The sequence below is a fragment of the Rhipicephalus sanguineus genome, chromosome 1, assembly GCF_013339695.2.
Source record: "Rhipicephalus sanguineus isolate Rsan-2018 chromosome 1, BIME_Rsan_1.4, whole genome shotgun sequence".
NCBI classification, from domain to species: domain Eukaryota; kingdom Metazoa; phylum Arthropoda; class Arachnida; order Ixodida; family Ixodidae; genus Rhipicephalus; species Rhipicephalus sanguineus.
In genome coordinates this window covers 51,574,860-51,592,219 of record NC_051176.1, presented here as the reverse complement: position 1 = coordinate 51,592,219, position 17,360 = coordinate 51,574,860, and positions in this window count along the sequence as shown.

The following is a 17,360-nucleotide window of genomic DNA, read 5'->3' as shown; positions in this document are numbered from 1 at the left end:
TTTTAATGTCCTGTCTTATTTAGTCTGATGACTGTCTTAATTTTAGTATGTAAGTAGGTGTTTTTGTTTTCTTTTTTTTCGTTCTTTCCTTTGTTGTAACGGTTCTCTTTTTTTTACTCTTTGTGCGGTTGTTTTATGTACTATAATGTTTGTTTGCTGATGCTTTATTGGATATTATATAACTTTCTTCGTTACACTCGTCCGAAGTGCCATTATAAAATGTTTCTTTGGGACCCAAACTAGCCTATGGCTATGGGTCCACGCAGTGTATGCAAACTTTCTGTAAAAAAAATGTCAGTAATAAAATTCAATTCAATTCAATACTTGCGAGGATTTCTTGTCCTACCAGTAGATTGACCACATCGTGGTTGGGTGAAGCTAGCAGTCATTCTTTCACAGTTTTCAACATCAAATTAAAAATATAATACCTTTTTCATGGGGCAAAAGCATACTCGTGTCCGCCGATGTGACGAACGATCTTCTCATTTTCACCACTATCAGAAACATTTTTCCGAGCCGTAGACAGTCCCTTTAAGAAACTGCTGCAAGGCATCGGCAACCTTCCCACTACTGTATCCAAGGGAACAAGACCCGAAAGAAAGTACGCTTTGGTGCATCGAAATGTATTCTAAGGAGCCTCAAGACGGCACCTAAAGTAATTTGCGCAGCGTAGAGTATTACAGGAAATGAGATAATGTTGTGTTGTCTCTCATGGATTCCGCAAAAACAGCAATTAGGGGAAGCTAGCAGACGGGCTCTGTGTAAATAAAAATTTAGATATGGAGTCTGACAATGTAGTCTAGTGATTGCGACTTCAATTACTCGCGTTTGACATATCTTAATATTCCAGTGATAAAATGGGCAGGACATGATGTTATACAATTACTCGCGTTTGACATATCTTAATATTCCAGTGATAAAATGTGCAGGACATGATGTTACACATTTTCTCTCGAGTCTCGAAACAAGGTAGCATGAAGGCTGGTGCTTTCCCACTGGGAAGAGTGGTGCGGTGATATTGATGGAGAACTCGATCCAATCAGCATTGCAGTGTGCCGCTAGCGTTGTTGCGGAGTTTCAGCTTGATCGTTCGCACTGCCCTGTCCGGTAACCTGTCTGATAAGGCGCGCTGTGAAAATGGTGAATTATATTTTTTTTCATGAAACGGCGCACTAGTGAGCTGTGGTCCATTGTCAGAAATCACGATTCGTGGCGGGTCAATATTACTAAACAATGTTTGTAATGCCTAGGCAGTCCGTCCCGCGCTGGTTAAATTCAGTCCACTTCGTGCGCGATTCGACGCGATGAGCAACATCTGTGCGTCAACCGAACCGGCATAGTTTATACGTGCCCCCTTGACCACTTTTCGTCCTTTTGCGACCACCGAAGAACCTTCTTGGCGGCTCACATGATGGTAAACTACACATACACATGGTACGCGTTTACAACACGTTCGATTATATCAAACATTGAGCGCGCCAATTTCTTCATTCCCGTTTTCCGTTGATGCGTGTTTTAAAGCATGCGTAGCACAGATATGCCGCGCGGCGACGAGAATTATTGCACGATGGCCTCAAACAGGCAATGTTATTAGTCCACACAAGTTCGTTTTTTATTGCGATAGCGATTATATGGACTATACACTCTCGACGGGTTTCTACCAACGCCATCGCTGTCGCCGTCATTTTGCGTATAAAGTACAAATTGACAACATCACCCGCAGATCGTATGTTCTACAGGCGAGTGAAAGCGCGAGCGCTGGCGAAGAACGCGGCTGAATCTGCCCAGTGCTATCTGGGCAGATATCAGAAAACGGCTCGTATAGCCTTCAACGTGCTGTGCTCTCAGTGCTTCGCGTTAAGACAATAGAGTGCACGAAAATCGCTTCTCTCCCTGGAGCGGCCATATTAGCTTGAACAAGCGTTTTGTAGAGTTACGCGCGATCGGATCCGAAAGAGTTAGCTGCCAGCCTTACTTCGTAAAACATTACAATTTAATCTTCTTGCTATCGCATTCACTGCTTCGCCCTTGGGGTGAAAATGATTTTTTTTTTAATTAACGGCGTAGGTCTGGATTTGATACCTACAATTTCTAAGGCCGCCCGTCGCAAATATAGGCAGCTACCTCTTTGACGGTGCTGCTTGCTTTTGTGTACGGGCCCAATCACTTGATGACATCGGCGTGCTGTCAAGTTACCCAGCGGAAAGTACGTACTCAGCCAACCTAAACGGATCGAAAAGGCCGATCAGTTTGCTTGTGCGGTGCTTGTGCGTTGTTGTTACGACGTTTGTTCTGAGAGGTTCATTGCTCATAGTAAATGTCGTACGAGCAACGAAATAACACCGTGATGCCTACGATTGCGAGTATGTTAGGTAGACTACCTGGCAAAAGCAGATTGAGTTTTTTCTTCATCATCTCCTTCACCTTTCTTTCATGCGTATTTCTTTCTTTATGTCTTTCTTTATGGCCCTTCCTCCTCCTTTGGCTCCCCCGAACTTTAACATCACTCCTCCTCACGCCCTCCTTTCCCTTATCTCCCTCGCCCTCGTCCTCCTCACCCTTCTTCTCTTTCCTATCCCCTTGCTAAGTGTACTATCCAAGGCTTGGCCATGCTTTACCCTCTCCCATCCTCCTTATATTTATTTATTTTTATTCTTCCTCATCACCCTCAAATCACTCCGTCTCACCCTCACTTCTCCTTCCCACCCCCTTGCTATACTATATTGTGCATGGCCACGGCTGCTGGATAAAAAAATTGGCCGCGTATCTGCGTGCTCCGCTGCAAATGCCGTGTGAAGACGATAGAGGAGGAGCTGTGTGAGATATGGACGCCATCTGGCACTTCGAAGTTGCGCGAGGGATACAGTTTATTATCCCAAGCAAAATAAAGATGACCAGATTCTTGAAATGCTAATTTAGTTTTCATGGAATCTTGTAGTAAGGAATATTTTCGGAATCTGTATTCAGTATCATAAGAGCTGCATCAGGCACAATGGCCATTACAGGACCATCTAGAGACCACCGCGCAAGAGAATCAGCCATATCGTTTATAAATATGCCACTATGACCTGGTACCCATACCAACTGCACTGTGCATAAGGTTTTAGGGATTAATGAAGTGAAAGCATTCAGAATAGAAGACTCGGAAGGAGAAGCTCAAGTGAGAGATCTACATACGGACAGCAAATAAGTAATTACAACAACTGCTGAATCATTTACTGAAAGTTTTCGAAGGACTAAAATAATTGCTAGGAGCTCAGCTTCGAATAATAAGGGAGACGCAATGAGAATGACCAAGATAAGGCCTCTGAGAAAACGCCTACTACCGCTTTCTAATCACACATGGATGCATCAGTAGCAATACAGTTATCAATTCCCAACTGAAGTAAACGATCTCTAACAAGCCTATCAAATATCTACAAGGTAGAAGTTTGGAATTAGACGAAAATATATCATGAAACTCAATTTTTGTTCTTCCCAATGAGTTATTTCAAATGATGTCGCATATGTTAACATTTAAAGGTTCCAAACCAAACTTGAGCTTATATACCCGAGACCAACGCTCATTAGGAAATGTTCTCGATTCAGAAACGAATACAAACTGTAATCGTCTTAGGGAATATGCGCAAATTTTTAAATATGTTTTAACGGTAAGAATGCGGAAACTGCAAGCTAGAGTGGGGATTCGGGCTTCTTGATATAAAACACTGTTCGCAGTAAATTTCGGTACCCCTAGACAACAACAAAGAGCCTCTAGCCCTAAAAGAACCAGCGGATTAATTTTGTATGCTGGTACACGAGACAATAAAATGCGACCAAATTCTAAAATCGTATCAACATAATAAATCATAATTAAAATCATAATTGTCGAAAAATATCATAAATTCAAAGTAAATCACAATTTGCACCACAACCTCTATGTCGTCGTCGACTTTTTCGCAAGCGTAACCCATACCCTCGATAGTGCGGACATCGGAAAATAAAATCGCTTCTGATATGAAACTTTACAGTGAAATAACGAAGCACTTAAAGGAATTCAGATAATCGCGGCGTGTATAATGTACCAGAAAGCTAATAATTCCGCGGCTGACTTCGTCCTCTGTTTTTGTGGTCGTATTTCTTCTCCTTGTTCTTTATCTTCTTCTTCACAAGCTTCTACATACACAGTTGGAAGAATGTATGGATGGAAAAGCTTTATTGATTGTTCGGCAGATTAACGGCCCGAGCTCAGGTCTCCTATGTCGGGATGTCAAGGCCTTGGCTCTTCGCCGCTTCACGGGCCTGCTGGACATCCCAGAGGTGGTCGGCGTGCTAGGAGGTGCTCAGGCTGGTCTCCCACCTCACCGAGAGAACATCGGGATCAATTCTTTCAGCTTTAGCCTCGAATTCCCCGAACATATGCTTAAGCGTAGCTTCATGCTTCTGATGCACTGTCGGTCAACACGGACTAGAAAAAACGATGAAAACAACACAGGGTGATGCGCATGACAAGCAACGCAGGGCAGGCACGTAGCGAGGATTTTTTTTCGGGGAGGGGGGGGGGGCAAGGCTTAAGTATTCGAAAGTCTTTCCATGGCAAAAAGAAAAAAAAGGTTTCCCTGGAATATACAAGACTGGACCAATATCGGGGGAGGGGGGCTGCCTCCCCCCTCCCCCCCCCCCCCTTGGCTACCTGCCTGACACAGGGTGTCTACCGGCAGCGCATCACAAACATGGCGACGTACCAACTAGCCCCTATTGCCGCCTTATTAAGCGTAGCTGCGTCTGTTTGGTGTGATATATCTCACGGTATATTCGGTCGTGTAGCAGTTCATTAGGATAAGTGTTAGTTTGCAGCTGTCTCAGGTAACTGCTTGAGCTCTGCATAGATTATTATGAGGCGGCGAGTAGCACCGTCGGGACAAGTAGAACGCCTTGGTCACTTCGTTAATACAAAGCTTTTTTTTTTCCTGCAGTAAAGGAGAGGCGAGCTTCGTCACCTTTTTCGCCAGCGCTTTTACTTTTGTTTTTCTTTTTTTAAAGGGCAGCAATACAGAAGCCATAGCACAGCGACAGGATTGGCTGGCAAGTTAACTGGTACATTGAGTGGACTGATTGATGTAGTTAATGGGCCTTGGTTATTGTAGATAATGGGACTCATTGTAGTTATTGTAAGCCGTGTTATTAGAAGTTGGTGCATAATGATAATACAATGAGAACTAAGCGGAATTAAAGGAGATCAAAGGAGAATTAAGGACAACTGAAGAGAACTAAAGACGAACGACATGCGAACTTAAGTTAATTTCCGGTTATTCAAATATGAACCAATGCGAAATAAGGTGAAATAATTCAGCAAGGGAATGCAATACAGTCGACTGAGTCCGTCAACGTAATTTCATGCGTGCCTCCTCGTGAAAGCATGGACTTTCGCCTGCGTCTTCCTCAGCGTTAGTTGAAGGGCCCGCAAATTTTCAATACATATTGCTGTCGGAGGTACCTATATGGCCCGAAATCGGAACAGTCTATTTTTAACCGCTTCATAGTATGAGCACCAAATGTTCAAGCATCACCAATGCGGGTGTGCGTGGCTGCTGGCAGACACGTAACCTTGCGATATGATGGACAAATTTGAAACAAGCATGGAAATAAAAAGATATAAGTGTAATGTCGTGTATTTCGACGGGCAACAAGCTCGGCTAGATGCGCATAGCAGTGGTCGAGGCTGATGCGGAAAGCGCGGTTGAGTGTGGAATTAAGCACCGGGGAAGAATGGTCGCATGCCCAACGGGTGTCGTATTTGACATTGAGTTATCTCGCGGAAAATTCTGCGCCGGAAATAAATGGTCACCCTTTAAGGTCGGTATTCGCAAACTAACCTCGTGCTTACCTCTCGTTTTTTTACCATATTATTTTGCCGATAGCATGCTTCTTCAAGAAATATGACGCCAGTAGCCGCAAACCAACCTCAGTTATCTTTTGCGCCGCTCAGTGTTTATATGCACTTCACGCACGTTAAGGGCACAAAAATGACAGGGACAGTGAAAGATAAGGTTGGCTTGTAAACACAGGCCTAAATATCACATTAAAACAACATAAAATTACATTAGATAGACACGCTGTAACCAGTCATTAAATCGGGTGAATGAGGCATCACAAACAACTTGGTCATGCGGCGCGTGCTGCGAATTTAATTAGATGGAAGCAAACCAATGAACGAAATTTGATTTTCAATGGTTCCTTTAAACAATCGCTTTTTAAAATTTTTTTTTCACACGTCAGCATCATAAACTGTGTGTATGTCTGCTTTTTTTTTATCTCACTAAAAATCCCCACTTGATAGTCTAGTGATACTCACGTCCAATCTGAAAAACCTCGAAGAAATTAGCGTGACGTATATACAGCCACGGGAATCGGAGCCGCGTAGGCCACAGCAATGGGGCGAACAGTCGCCGTGCAACGCGCCAAGCCTAAGCTGGTGTATACGCGGAACTTGTGCTTGCACACATTCTATCTTCTGTAATCAAGCACGGCACATCATGCTTGTGAAATCTGGAAAGCCTGTCACGAACGTAGGCTGTAAAAGAAAGGTTCCTGCGGCCGACGCACGGAGCGTTAATACATGTCTCGTGACATAAGTGCAACGCAATGTAGGGCATGTACAAGGTCAATAAATCGTGCCGTATGAAGTGAAGAAAGCGCTGACTGGCACACTTGCCCGATACAAGCGCCCCCACACGGGCACACCAGATACGCCCACCACGCCGCACAGCGTTGGCTCCCAACATTTTTTTTTGAAGCACGCATGTAAGTCTACAATTAAAAAGAAACTTAAGCACGTGCGATTGAAGATCCGTCATTGAAGTCACTATCACATAGAATGTGTTGGTCGCAGCCACGAACAGCAAAAAATGGCACTTCAGCAAGGAACAATGTCACAGGTAATAAGAACAAAACCCCGATATGATTATGAGGCACGCCGTAGAGGTTATAGCTGTATAGGGCCTGTACGTGACGCTTGTATAGGGTCTTTTTCATGAGTGATTTAAAGCGCTGGCGTGGCTCTGTGGTAGAATACTGTACTGCTAAATAGAATGGCTGGTTTCGAATTCGATTACGTCTGGAGCCGATTCTTTCGCGTCCATCGGGATCCTTCGCTCATCGACAACGCCGTCGACGCCTGCACCAGATTTTCTGAAACAGGGGCTCCTTAACGCCATCGCTATTCACGCTATCGCTCCTTAAAGGGACACTAAAGAGGGAAACAATTTTTCGTGGATTAATAAATTACAATTTCACAATACCGAAAACACAACTCTTATCGCGAGAAGACGCTTGGTAAGCGAAAAAACACACGAAACGAAAATGCGGGTAGCGACGCCACCTTGAAATTCACACACAAAACGCCATGACGATTTTCTACTAGTTCATACGTAGTTTATAAAGGGTAAAAATGAAGTACCTTGTCCTCTGAAGGAGCCGTAGACTTAACACACCAAGTTTTAGGAAATTCTATTACGCCAATATACCCCGAAATACGAGAAATGCACCTTGAAATCCGTGACGTCACGTGCGGAGATTTCGGTGCGAGATTTTTTACTTTGACTTTCTCCTCTATTAATCAACATATGATGGCGAAATCAACGACATTGGAGATCTCAAATTATAATCTATCAATCTAATCGCATTCATCGTTTGACTTTAGTGTCCCTTTAACGCTATTGATATAGACTGTGAATCAACTGTGTCGCATACCCGTGTGCCGCGGACCGTGTTATGCGGGCATGTGCCACACGTGACTGGTGGAAAGCCTTTCATGACGTACGCGTCATGCAAGGGAAGTTATTCATGCCATGACCTGTGAATCGCGTTCGTCATACACTCATGTCCTCCTATGCCAGTTTTGTGATATACCAAGTTAAAGAGCCCGTGACACCAAAATTGAGATCTCGAGACGTTTGTGTTGTTTGGTTCTCCTGTTTACGTGGGAACTTATGACTGAATATTAAGGGCGAACGCTGCCTTTAAAACATTTTAATTTGGTTGAAAAGTAGGCATGAGTGCTCATCTAAGTTTGCAGTACCTCGCGACATCGTCACTGGTACGACGTAGGTCGGGAACTCCGTGTGACTTTAAAAAGAGCAAAGCGAGCATTGTCGACGTCATAGAAGATTTGCGGGGTGCACACAATACCACGACTGGCACCCGACGACGGCCATTGTTCCTCGCCCATACCTCTGCTGTCGGGCTGCTCTCAAGGTGGTTCAGCCTGCTTATGCGAGGAATGCTTTTCCTTTCTGTGAGAGGACACGCTCTTTACGTTTAGCAAATGCTTAACAGGCTTAACTCATACCGAAGCTCTTACATCGTCTCATTCTTTACCGCGCTCGGGCCCCGATTTCAAAACTGCGCCTTCAACGTCACCAAAGATTGAGCGCACGTGATCTTAGGTGCTCCCCCACTGTGGGGCGCAAGTTTCTTATAATTTTAGGCTGGCATTTCGAAGTGGCGCTAAAATTGGTCACAATTAATGACGCTATCATTATTTACGAGAGTAAATACGATACTTTAGAGTGTTAGCGATTCAATTTCGGGATAACCAGACACAAAGCTGCAAATTGCAGTAAAGAAGTCGCAAACAAAAATTTCCCTCTCATGGGTCCTTTAAGGAGACGACCTTTAGAGCGCCAAGACGTCAGCGGCTAGAGATGGAGATAGATAGAAACGGTCAATGCGCCTCCGTTTCGCTGAGAAATTTAAAAAACACCAGACTGCCTTCGTGAGCTGTTCCACCGAAGTTATTGAATTCCTCCTTCCTCTTTTAATGTGCATGTCGGGGAAACCGAACGACGTTTGAACGACTGATTACGTGAGCGTGCTCAAAACTAAAAAAGAAAGAAGATAAGTAGGCGCACTTGTAATTCAACATTGTTCAAATTAACTTCTAAATTTTAAACTACGATTTCTTGGCCAATACCCCGGAGTGGGTATGTGGCAAAGTGCTCAAGAAAAAAGGAACAAATAAACAAGCACTTGGTTGTCCCTACCGCATCTTCTGGCCGTGAGCCACGGTTTCGGGACCCGTACGCTCTTTGCGAAAGCGAAACAACAGCGGCCTATGTGGCCCTCGAGCCCTATTTTCATTCGAAAGAACCAACAGCACTGTGTCAGTGAACGGTCTGTGACTTTGTACATTGGGCGGAAATGTGGTTTATGGGTTCAAGGGATATGACCTACATATTCTGAGTTTCCCATACTGACTTCAATGACGTGGGTGCAATCACGCATGCTTAACTTTCTGTTTAAATACGGACATTCGTGCGAGGGAAAGTGGGCTGGAAGTGAGTGTCATGTGTGGTGGACGGCGCTTCATTTTCCAGGGAGTGCTATCAAGCAGGCGAACAGAAATTTCTTTCAGTCAAACATGTTTTCAATAGCGAAGCTGTTTAAACCGGCCGTAAAAACTTTGGTGCGTACAGTGCGTACAAAAAATTATCATCATCATGAACGGGAATGTGCCACAGCAATTGGGGGAATCACACTATACGCACCGCTGGTCCACTACAAATGAAGAAGGCAATCAGACGGGCGCCACACACCAATTAACATTTCTAGACAGACGTAACCAGTAATTAAGAAAGGGTTTGTCGTATGTCGCTAACGTTAACGGAAAACTCAATGCACTCGTTCAGCGCATTTGAGCCTTAAGCATGCAAGGTAAATGCTAAGTTATTCGGGCGAACTAAAGTGCGCTTAGAACGCAATCAGACCACAATGACAAATCAAGCAGCATTTGTAGCTTTATTGAAGATGAAACAAGGCGGGCATCGAGCAGTAACTTGTGGACATCAGTCCGCACGCGACTAGATGAGCCACTTTCTGGTTCTGGGACGATGCCTGGTGTCACAAAGTGGAGACGATGCGCTTTTCTTCTGCTGTATTGGCCTCAATCGATGGTCCACTGGATTGTCCACTCATCGATGGTCCACTCTTCGACCCCGACGACTGCGTCTCAACACACCGACTGGCACTGTCCTCCTGCGCCTGCTTCATACCCTCGCGCTTGTCGACACCCCGAGTCCGTCTACGTTGACGGCAGAAGTGGCTTACCGAGAGATCCTTGTAGGCGTTCCACTGCTTAGTGAAACGCTCCTTCTGGGAGCGGGTGCATGGCGGTGAGTAAGGACAGTGCCCCGTGTCGCCTCAAGTGCTTGTACCTCGTTCGATGGCGAGGCTGCACCAGCAGCTGGCCCACCTTGTTCACTGGCCATTGTAGAAGCCATGGCTTTGTCCAGCGTACCAGGTCGGCAGAGGTTCTCCGCGATCTCGGCTGGCGGCGTAGATGGAGATCCTCAATAGGTCATTTGCACGTGACGGTCTACCTCGTCGTCTACTTCTTCGAGCACGCAACCTACCGTCGATAGTCAGGTTATCGAAAAAGAAAATTACTTGCACGAAATACGAAGCTCTAGCAAGAAATACCGAGGCGGTTATAGGAATGGGTATAATTAAGGCTTAAATATCATAAAACGTACCAAACAACCAATTATACCGTATCTGATTTCTGCTTCTTCTTCTGCTGCTTTCGCTTCAGCGCAGGCTCCTATATGTATTGTATGGTATGATGAACTTTATTCGGGTCCTGAAGATCAACCCTAAATTGACGCAGGCGGCTCCCACGTTGGGACAGTAAGGTTCAACCTTACCGTCATATCGTGGGCCTTCTGGATTCTGGATTCTGGATATATATTGTGAATAGTTATTTTTGGCCGGCTGCAGTAATGGAGAGACATGCTTTCCGCTGCAGTGGGGAGGCAGAAAATTAGGTGGGCGGATCAGACTACGGATATACCAAGTTAAATGACCCCTGACACCAAAATCTAGATCTCGAGATATTTGTTTTATTCTCCGGTTTACGTGGGAATGTATAGCCGATTATTAGGGGCAAACGTTGCCCTTAAGATATTTTAATTTGGCTGTAAAGTAGGCGTGAGTGCTCGTCTAAGTTTGCAGTCCCTGCGACATCGTCACTGGTACGACGTAGGTCGGCAACTCCGTATGACTTTACAAGATCAAGGCGAGTATTGTCGGCGTCACAGAACATTTGCGGGGCGCACACAATACCACGACTGGCACCCGACGACGGCTATTGTTCCTCGCCCATCTCGCTCTGCTGTCGGGTTGCTCTCAAGGTGGTTCTGGCTGCTTATGCGAGGAATGCTTTTCTTTCCTCTTAGAGGGTGCGCTCTTGTCGTTTAGCCAATGCTTAACAGGCTTAACTCATACCAAAGCCCCCACAGCGTTTCATTCTTTACTGCGCTCGGGCCCCGATTGGAAACGTGCGCTTTCAACATCACCAAAGATCGAGCGCACTCGATCTTAGGCGCTCCCCCACGGTGAGGCCCAAGTTTCTTATAATTTTAGGCGGGCGTTTCGAAGTGCCGCTAAAATTGGTGACAATTAAGGACGCTATCATTGCAATAATAAATACGATACTTTAGAGTATTTCCAATTGAATTTCGGGATTACCAGACACAAAGCTACAAATTGCAGTAAAAAAGACACTAACAAAAATTTAACTCTCATGAATCCTTTAAGGAGCCGACCACGAGAGCGCGAAGACGTGAGCGGCTAGAGATGGAGATAGATAGAAACGGTCAATGCGCCTTCGCTTCGCTAAGAAGTTTAAGAAACACCAGACGGCCTTCGTGAGCCGTTCCAATGATGTTAATAAATTCCTCCTTCCTCTTTTAATGTGCATGTCGGGGAAACCGAACGACGTTTGAACGACTGATTACGTCAGCGAGCTCAAAACTAAACCAAGAAAGAAGATAAGCAGGCGCACTTATGATTCAACATTGTTCAAATTAACTTCTAAATTTTAAACTACGATTGCTTGGCCAATCCCCCGGAGTGGGTATGTGCCAAAGTGCTCAAGGAAAAACGAACAAATAAACAAGCACTTCGTTGTCCCTACCGCATCTTCTGGCCGTGAGCCACGGTTTCGGGACCCGTACGCTCTTTGCGAAAGCGAAACAACAGCGGCCCGTGTGGCCCTCGAGCCCTATTTTCATTCGAAAGAACCAGAAGCACTTTGTCAGTGAACGGTCTGTGACTTTGTTCTTTGGGCGGAAATGTGGTTTGTGGGTTCAAGGGATATCACCTACATATTCTGAGTTTGCCATACTGACTTCACTGACGCGGGTTCAATCACGCATGCTTAACTTTCTGTTTAAATACGGACATTCGTGCGAGGGAATGTGAGCTGTAAGTGAATGTCATGCGTGGTGGACGGCGTTTCATTTTCCAGGGAGTTCTATCAAGCAGGGGAACAGAAATTTCTTTCAGTCAAAGATGTTTTTAAGAATGAAGCTGTTTAAACCGGTCGTAAAAATTTTGGTGTGTACAGTGCGTACAAAAATTATCATCATCATGAACTGGTATGTGCCACAGAAATTGAGGAATCACACTATACTCACCGCTGGTCCACTAAAAGTGAAGAAGGCAATCAGACGGGCGCCACACACCAATTAAGATTTCTAGACAGACGTAACCAGTAATTAAGAAAAGCTTTACTAAACCGTCGGGACTAACCCTGTGATTAACCCAGCTGAAGCACCTGTACGGAGTGTTTCAGCATTACGTACAACGACTAAATACTAGGGAACAGGAAAGGCAACTGCGGCTGAAATAAGACCCCGAAGCGATGGAAGCCCTACGTGAACGACGCCGTGCCCGTAGGTTTACGGGAGGTGCGAACGATCGGTTTCAGCTCGAGTTTCTGTCTCTGAAGATTGAACATCGGTGTCGTGTATGTGACTGTCTGTGGCCCGGACATCTCCGCGCTGAGAAACAACCGAGAAACCACCTAGCATCACCTAGCTGGAGCCTAGCAACAACCTAGAAGCAGCCTAGAAACAACCTAGCTTCACCTAGATGAAGCCTAGCAACAACCTAGAAGCAACCTAGAAACAACCTAGCATCACCTAGATGAAGCATAGCAACAACCTAGAAGCAACCTAGAAACAACCTGGCATCACCCAGATGAAGCCTAGCAACAACCTAGAAGCAACCAGATTAGACTTCAGAATCGTCCAGCTTCGCCGTTTCAACCCTTGCGCGACTTAGTGCAAGCTTTGCCATTGTTAAGGACATACCACAGCCAGTGACAACACCCATTAGCATACAGCTGGTGATTAGCAGCTAACAGAGAGAGAGAGAGAAAAGAACATTTATTCGTGCAAGGATAAGATATCTTCCTCGTAGGCTGGAGCACTTAGTTCAGGGTCCCATTGGTTCGCACCCCTCCACGTGCCCGCTGGATCAGCCGACGCTGCTCCTGCTGCTCTGAGCTGGTCAGCGCAGTCTCCCAGGAGGACTGCGATGATGAAGGAACAGGGGAGTAACCCTGTGGGTGTGGACACATTCCCATGTGCAATGATGATATGTGGGCTTCGCTCCCCATCTCCCCAGTTGGGGCAGTATGAGGGATATCGCTTGGGGTGGAAGAGATGATGTAGGAAAATGCAGGTAATGAATTATTCTGAAGCTGCCGCCACGCCAGAGCTTCCTCTCGGTTGAGTGATTTGTGTGGTGGTAGGAAGTACATCCGGCTTTGTCTGTAATGTTCTAGCGTTTCATTGTAGTTCAACGGTTCTGTTCGTGCGTCGTCTGGGTTGGACAGCTCCGCCGATAGCGCCCGGTTTTTGAGCTCTGGAGCTACTGAGAAAATAATCGGAAAAGGTCATCAGTTGCTTTCCTTTCAGATGTTCGTGCTATTGCGTTTTTGTTACGACGTTTCCTCTGAGCAGTTCAGTGCTAAAAGAAAACGTCGTACGAACCATGCAATAAGGCCGTAATACTTGCAATTGTGAGTGCATTGGTTATGTGCTCGAAAATATTGAGGCCATCCTTGCAAAGTATATATCCGCAACCATCGACAGGGTCAGCGCCTGTGTTGTCGTATGTCGCTGACGTTAACGGAAAAGTCAACGCACTCGTTCAGCCCATTTGAGCCTTAAGCATGCAAGGTCAATGTTAAGTTATTCGGTCGTACTAAAGTGCGCTTAGAACGCAGTCAGACCGCAATGACAAATCAAGCAGCATTTGTGGCTTTTACTGAAGATAAAACAAAAGGCGCATCGAGCAGTGATTTGAGGACATCAGTCCGCACGCCACGAGACGAGCCACTTTCTGGTTCAGGGACCATGCCTGGTGTCACAAAGTGGAGACGCCGCGCCTTTCTTCTGCTGTACTGGCCTCAGTCGATGGTGAACTGGATTCGTCATCGTGGATTCTCTTCGACCCCGACGTCTGCGTCTCAACACGCCGACTGGCACTGTCCTCCTGCACCTGCTTGGGAGCCTCGCTCTTGTCGACACCCCGAGTCCGTCTGCGTTGACGGCAGAAGTGGTTTCCCGACAGATCCTTGTAGGCGTTCCACTGCTTAGTGAAACGCTCCTTCTGGGAACGGGTGCATGGCGGTGAGTAAGGAGAGTGCCCCTTGTCGCCTCAAGTGCTTGTACCTCGTTCGATGGCGAGGCTGCACCAGCAGCTGGCCCACTTTGTTCACTGGCCGTTGTAGAAGCCATGGCTTTTGTCACGCGTACCACGTCGGCAGAAGTTCTCCGCGATGTCGGTTTGCGGCGTAGATGGAGATCCTCAATAGGTCATTTGCACGTGACGGTCTACCTCGTCGTCTACTTCTTCGAGCACGCAACCTACCATCGATAGTCAGGTTATCGAAAAATAAAATTACTTGCACGAAATAGGAAGCTCTAGCAAAAAATGCCGAAGCAGTTACAGGAATGGGTATAATTGAGGCTTAAATATCATAAAACGCACCAAACAACCAATTATACCGTATCTGATTTCTGCTTCTTCTTCTGCTGCTTTCGCTTCAGCGCAGGCTCCTATATGTATTGTGAACAGTCGCGGGCAAAATTACAACGCGTTCTTTTTTTTCTGTCCAACTGCAGTAATGGAGAGGCAGTAATGGAGCAAGCGCGCATTCTAAAAGAGTTTCAAAAGACCAACGCTACGCGCACAGACGTTAATTCCTTGGCAGCACGGTTGAGGTCTCTACCGAGTAGCGAAGCGTGGCTAGCGAATGAGAAGGCGATAGAAACGGATCCCGATCTCACTACCACGTTCTGCTCTTGAAGTTGAAGCTCAAGCGTCCTCCATGTTTTGTTTAGATCAGTGATTGCGAAATAGGATGCTGAAGTGTATTATACTTTCAAAAAAAGTAAGCCACCCCTGTTGGAAATATATAGAAGCCCATTAGCGGCAACGCATTAAGTGAACGCGAAAGAATATTTGCCCACTAAAATAATAACTCTCACAAGTTCAACAAATAGGTAAGGAACTTCGAATAAGTAGAATCACGAAACTGAGTGCTGTTTCTCCATGTAAAATTCACCTAATGTCACTGCAAGTATCTCAGGTATACACTATGGCGCCTCGCCCCTAAAATCTTTCCCCCAGATGATTTTGTGGCCTTCAACAGTTCTGAGCAGGTATAACGCGAAATGCGACTGCAAGTAGCAGCCATTCGTGCCAGATGTGCAACATTCGCCAGCCTCACTTTCAACCCCCTGCTCACTTTCAACCTGCTACAACATTCGCCAGCCTCAGTTTCAATTCCTGTTGCAACGTTCATATCTCAGAAGTCCCATCTTTATTTTTACAATTCCTAGCACTACACTTATAGCAAAGGAAAAGATCAACGAATTAGTCACCCGCCACAGTGGTCTAGTGGTCATGGTGCTCGACTTTTGACCCAAAGGTCGCGGGATCTAATCCCGGCCGCGGCGGCCGCATTTTCGATGGAAGCGAAAACGCTTGAGGCCCGTGTGCTTAGATTTAGGTGCACGTTAAAGAGCACCAGGTGATCGAAATTTCCGGAACCCTCCACTACGGCGTCCCTCATCGTGGTGTTGGGACGTTAAACACCGACAGTTATTAAAGAATTAGGCTTCCATCACATAAACGTGCGACACTATGCACCGTATGCAGGCCCAGCAAACGATAACCAGAGGTGAGGGTGTGAATAAGTGCGCTAGGAATCATCACCCTGCTCAGGAAACGTTTCTTTTAGACATTTATTCACAGCACGAAGGAAGAATAGCGAGAACGCGATCACACATCACAGCGAAACAATGGTAGCACATTCTTCACACTGTTCGGGCCGAACGCTCGAAAACGTTCCTCCTCCTCATAAGCCCGTACCACGAGGACACCGCTTTTTCATCCCCGTTTTCTACATCCGGTTCCTTTTTTTGTCCATCAGTAGATTATGCTACAGGTTCATCCTCGCGATCGCTCCCAAAGGTCGGCATGCTTAATCTCTCACGGTCGATAAAGTCTTTTGGCACATCCCGGTCAAGACCGCCTTCGGCGAAGACCTTCTTGCTGCGAGTGGACTTGCTCCTTGCAGGGAGGTCGCGATATGCGGCCCATTGTGCAGCAAAACGCTGGCGCTGGGACCTAGTGCATGGCGGAGAGTATGCTGCCTTGAGCTTTGGTGGCTTCGTAGTACCGTGAGATGGTCCTCCTTCCTCAGTGGCGTTGCAGGAGTGCGAGGCTTGGTCACGGAGAACACCTTGGGCGACAGATTCCATGATTTGGTAGTAGGAGTACTCCCTGGAAACCGTGGCACACACCCACGTTGGGCAGGGGGGAGGGGGGGGGGGTTGACCAAGAACCGACTAGTTTTCTAAGTTCTTAGATTGTAAGTAAGATTTTGTCAATTTAAAGATTAAAGAATTAAAATGAAACAAAATTGAAAATATTAAGAATAGATGCATAGTTGCGATGGATGAAATAAAAATGTCTGAACGACGACGAAGGTGCGGCACCGGGCGCGTGCAGTTTGGAGCCAGCTCCGCGCATGAGGCCAGCCAATCAGCTGATGATCTGTGCGGGTCTGTAGAGGTGGTGTGCCACGATTGGGCCACGTGTGGAGGATACGTGGCTATATGCTTGGTAACTGGGCACGAGCAGAAGCAGCGGCAGACGCAAAACAGCGGGCCGAAGTGTCGGACGCCGGTGATCCAGGTTCCAGCCAGGGAACGCGGCCATGCGTGCTGCTGCCGCCCAACCACCACCTGAGGCGGCGTTGCCCGCACGAGTACTACATCTCGGAGCGTGGCCTGGCCTGCTGTTCTACCCCTTGCCGAGAGCGTCGCGGATCCCGGCGAGGCGTCTCCACGGTCAGCTGTTCAGCACAGCAACGTGCGTGGCCTGGCTAATGGTCACGGCTGCGCCGACCATAGCGACTCGAGTGCAAGCTGCGCTGACCATCCCTGCATGGAGCATCGCGTCTCCGATGCGGGTTGACTGCTCTCGTAGTCGGAACCACGCTGTCAGGCTCCATCCTCGCC